We start from the raw sequence: 4,854 nt of genomic DNA, 5'->3' as shown, positions 1-4,854 counted from the left end.
ATCCAAACGCTGGAGCTTCCTTGTCATATCCAGAGCTCTTTTCCCAATAAACATCATGTTTTCTATCCAGACATTTTCTGGTGCCTGTGAATCAGCATCAATGTGCTTTCAATAAGCCTGACAGATACTTTCTAAAAATTCAGAAGGATCATTTTTTGTTTTTTTGTTGAATGGCCTGTATCATACTCAGGCTCCTTTTTTTTAGGCACCCCTTTCTTAAGCCTTCCAATGTATACATTATGTAATGTTCAAGGAAGGCTAGGTCTCCACTATTAGAATTGTAGTTGAGTGCTATCAACAGAATTCCCTGGATGGGTTGGGGGTCCTGTTGGGATTCTCTTGATGGAAATGATGAGCCTCTCTACTACCCTTATTTATATCTAGCATCATTCCCTCTGCTGTTAGCAGGATGTTAAGAAAAACTTGTACATCTGCCCAGTTTGGATGGTAAGTGGCAAAAATGGAGGTGATAACACTTGCCATCTTCTGATGATTCATATATGAGGGATTGGAATTCTTCATTTCAGTAAATCTAAAGTGAAAAATGGAGTGTGGGCCCAAAAATAACCAGTGAACTAGCCTTCATGGTTTATTCTGCCTATAGGGTATTTCCTCAAAAGGAATTGCTCTGCTGCAGATAGGGATGCTCCCTGGCCAAACTGGGTGCCCTGATGTGTCCTTGATGGGGAGACCATTCCTGCATCAAGCAGGGGTGGGGCTGTTGATCCTCTGGGCCCTATTTCAGGGGTATCTATCAGTAGGGATGGTGACTGGTGAAGTCTTGCTGCTACTAATTCTGCATTCCCTGGGTTGAAAGCATTAAAGAGACTAATTTCTTCATTTCCCTTTTCTTCCTATGTATTACTATCAGAAAGGGATTTTGAAGTCACTTCCATCCTCTGCATCATTAAGCGGTTCTTTTTCCTTGCCAAATCCTTATTGTGTAAAGACATAAACACCTGGACATGAGGGATTTTGTCCCATTTCCCTGACCATTGGCAAAATAATTATAATTGCATAAGGGTGTAGTAATTTAGGGGACCATTTAGGGACCATTTTTCTCTGTAGTTTAAAAAATACCTAGGCCAAGCAGTGTTACAATAGAAAACTAATTCCTTCTTAGATATTGGGAAAAAGCTCTATATGGACCAGTTTACTAAAATTTGGCCCAGTGGGCTCTCTTCAGGAGTCAAAACAGGACAAGCCCTGATGGCACAAAAATACATACCCAAAACAACGATCATAACAAGACCTCAGACAAAGTGGGAACATATAAACAAAATGTGAATCCATAATTCTGTTATTTCAAGTAAGTGCTCATAAGCAAGTCTTAATGTCATATCTCCTGCCAACTCATACCACAACTGGTCCTAACCAGACCCAGTAGGGTGAAGGCCCAAATGGTCCTACTGGACCCCAGAGGTATGAAGGCCCAAGTGATCCTGACTGGACTCCAGTGGCACAAAGACCCAAATAGACCTGACTGGACCCTAGTGGCATGAAGGCTCAAATGGTCCTAACTGGGCCCACTGGTACAAAGCCCAAATGGTAGGGATAGAGGAAACCCAGTGTGCATACTGGTTTGACTCACCCAGTCTTAGAGTTCATTTCCTTCCCAGACCAATTTCCTTTTATAAGCCAGGCATTTCGGATGGCTGACACCTTGAGCAGGAGTTCAGGAAAATTCCATGAGACGAGGGAATCCCCATAGCCACTCTCAGGGTTGGCCTGCCACAGGTAGCTGAGACCTGAGCCCAAGCCCTCTGGGACTTACCAAGGTCCACACACATGACCCCATCTGGGTTCACTCAAATCTTGCCAAACAAAAAAATGGAGGTTCAGTTGCCAGTCACCACCAAAAGGCAAACTCGTCAGGCAGGTGCTGGTACAAAAGGAAAGAGGTTTATTCAGGTGCTGCACAGCCTGGAAGAATGGTGGACTCCTGTCTGAAAGAACATGTCCATCCTTTTGCTCAAGCCCACAGTTCTTATAGTGATAAGGCAAGGAGGGCTTTTTTCCTAATTCAATTAACTTTCTAGTTTTTGGCACACTCAGGGTCTATCCATTCATCTTACTCTCTGTGCATGCTTGGGCCCTATTCATTTATATCTCTAGCTTTTGGTGTGCTCGGTGTAAGGACCACCCCCTCCGCTGCCATCTTGGCCAATGGGAAGAGACTCCCCTGGTGCTCCAACTGACTGTTTTATGGTAACACTCTCACATAATGTACTTGTGTCTTTTTATACAGTTTAGGGAAATTCTTGGCTGAAGATCAAAAAAGACTTTCCTTTTTCTATGCCCTAAAGTAATCAGTTTTTTCATATACATAAGGGAATGAATAAAGAAGCCATCTATCCAAGTGCCAGCCAATAGTAAGATATTTAATAAACTTCTTCATTTCCTACACAAGGCACCACTGAGTGAAAAATATATATACCCCACACACATATATATGTAAAATCAGAGACTATCCCCACTAGTTTCTTAGCCCTTTGCAATTGAGGTGTCTTTTGCTTCAGTAATTTGAACAGAAAAGACCTCTATTTTAAGAGGAAAAAGAAGTCTTAGACCTTCTTTTATTATCCAGATCTTGGAAGCCCACTTGCTTATGTCCATCATGGGGTAGGTGACTTCTTTTTACATTCAAAATGATTGATAGTGATAATATTGAATTATAACTTTTTCTTTCTCACCTGAGACATTGGAAAGTGGGCTTAGTCTAATACTTAACAGAAATATTACAACATAGAAATCATGCAAAAATTTTCACAGCATAAAAAATAAAAAACTGCACAGCATTTCATATTGTTGTTGACTCAGATTATAATTGTTTTGAGAATAGAATAGCCCAAGGTCTAGGTTATCTCTTTCTCAAGTGTTATGGGTTGAATTGTGTCCTCCTCAAAGACATATTAAAGCCCTAAGCCCAGGTATTTGTGCGTATGACCTTCTTTGGAAATAGAGTCTTTGCAGATGTAGTCAAGGTAAGAAGAGGTCATAGAGTAAATCCTAATCCATATGACTGGTACCCTTATAAGAAGAAAGTGCCAAGTGAAGACAGTAACACTCAGGGAGAATGATGCTGGTGACAGAAGCAGAGGCTAAAATGGTGGAACTATAAGCCAAGGAATAGTAAGAATTAATGGTCACCACCAGAAAATAGGCAGAAGCAAGTGAGATATCTTGATTTCCAGACTGTGAGAAAATACATTTGTTTCATAAGCTGCTCAATTTTTGGCACGTTATTATAGCAGCCCTAAGATACTAATATTCTGTGTGAAGGAAAGCTAGGAAGCCAAGGTGCAGGATATTTCAGGGACCTCTTAAAATATTCTACCCTACAATTCCTCCTAGTTCTTGGGGAACAATGGGTGCATTGTACCTTAAGGCATTGTAAAACCTTGTATTATACCACTATCCAGGTCAACAATATGAAAGGAGGAAGCTGGTATTTATATGTCCTGGAACACCCTGAGATTAATAAAATGATATTGTGTGACAGACTATTGTTGATAGCTTCTAGGTAAGGATGCTTTTACTCTAAGAACTTGGAGCCTACCATGAGCATGGAAAGGTTTAATGGGTTTTTAATTTATATAATATTATCTTTATTGCTGGATTTGCTTAATTTCAGAAGATAAGGCCTCTTCATCTTATATTAATTTTTTTATGTAGTGTCAGATAAGATTGCTTCTTTTCAGAGTGATCTACATCAAAGTAACTAGTCTCCCAATGTACCTCAGCTGATTGGATCTAGGGAGAATAATCCTGGCCTTTATAAGTTTTCACTAAATACTCTTTCTGAACATAATATTTTCCTTCACCCTTGGCTTGGAGGCCAGGGCCCTCATGTGAGTAATAACAGTAACATTAGTTGAAGTTAAACTGACACATGTAATTTATCAACTAGCATTAGATTTGTCTATGGTGTTTTTTCAAGTGGCAGAGAACATTTTTAATAGCCTATACTAAATAGAACTCCAGGGTTGAGTTGATCAAAAGAATACCCCTGGTGTAGTGGTAGCTAGAAATGAAAGAGTTGTGAATGTAGTACAATTGATTGAAGCACAGAAGTGAAATGACACTTCAGACATTGTACCGAATAACTTCCAGTCTCAATTCTTTATACAATTTAGACTCTATAAATAAAATTATGCAATGTAATTGAACACACATTATTGTATTCAAAATTTCATTATTTTATTTTTAGAAACCACTTTATTGAGATACAATTGATGTGTAAAAACTTTTCATAGTTAATGCATGTAACTCTGAGTTTGGGGATATACACCCATGAAACCATCATCATCCAGGTGATAGACATATCCATCACCTCCCAAAGTTTTCTCTTGCCCCTTTATTTAATTTTGTGGCAAGAGCACAGTATAATATCTCACCTTTTAAAAAACATTCACCATAAAATATAGTATTTAGTTATAGGTACTATGCTGGCAATAGGCCCATTGAACTTATCTTGTACAACTGAAACTTTATCCCTGTATCCATTACCTGCTCATTGGCCTCATCCTCTACTCCCTGGCAATCACCATTCTACTCTATGCTTTCATGAGTTTGACTACTTTAGGTTTCACATTTAATTGCAGTCATACCATATTTGTCTTCTTCTGCCTGGCTTATTTCACTTATCATCATGTCCTTCAGCTTCATCCGTGTTGTTGCAAATTATAGGATTTCCCTCTACTTTAAGGCTGAATGATAGTTTGTTGTATGTATATACCACATGTTCTTTATCCAATCACCCAGTGGTAGACACTTAGGTCATTTCCACATTGGCTAATGTGAATGATGTAGCAGTGAACATGACCGTGCAGGTACCTCTTCAAGATCTTGATT

Source organism: Pteronotus mesoamericanus, unplaced genomic scaffold, assembly GCF_021234165.1.
Source record: "Pteronotus mesoamericanus isolate MK-2021 breed Mesoamerican mustached bat unplaced genomic scaffold, CSHL_Meso_final contig_42, whole genome shotgun sequence".
In the NCBI taxonomy this organism is placed as follows: domain Eukaryota; kingdom Metazoa; phylum Chordata; class Mammalia; order Chiroptera; family Mormoopidae; genus Pteronotus; species Pteronotus mesoamericanus.
This window is presented reverse-complemented; position numbering follows the sequence as displayed.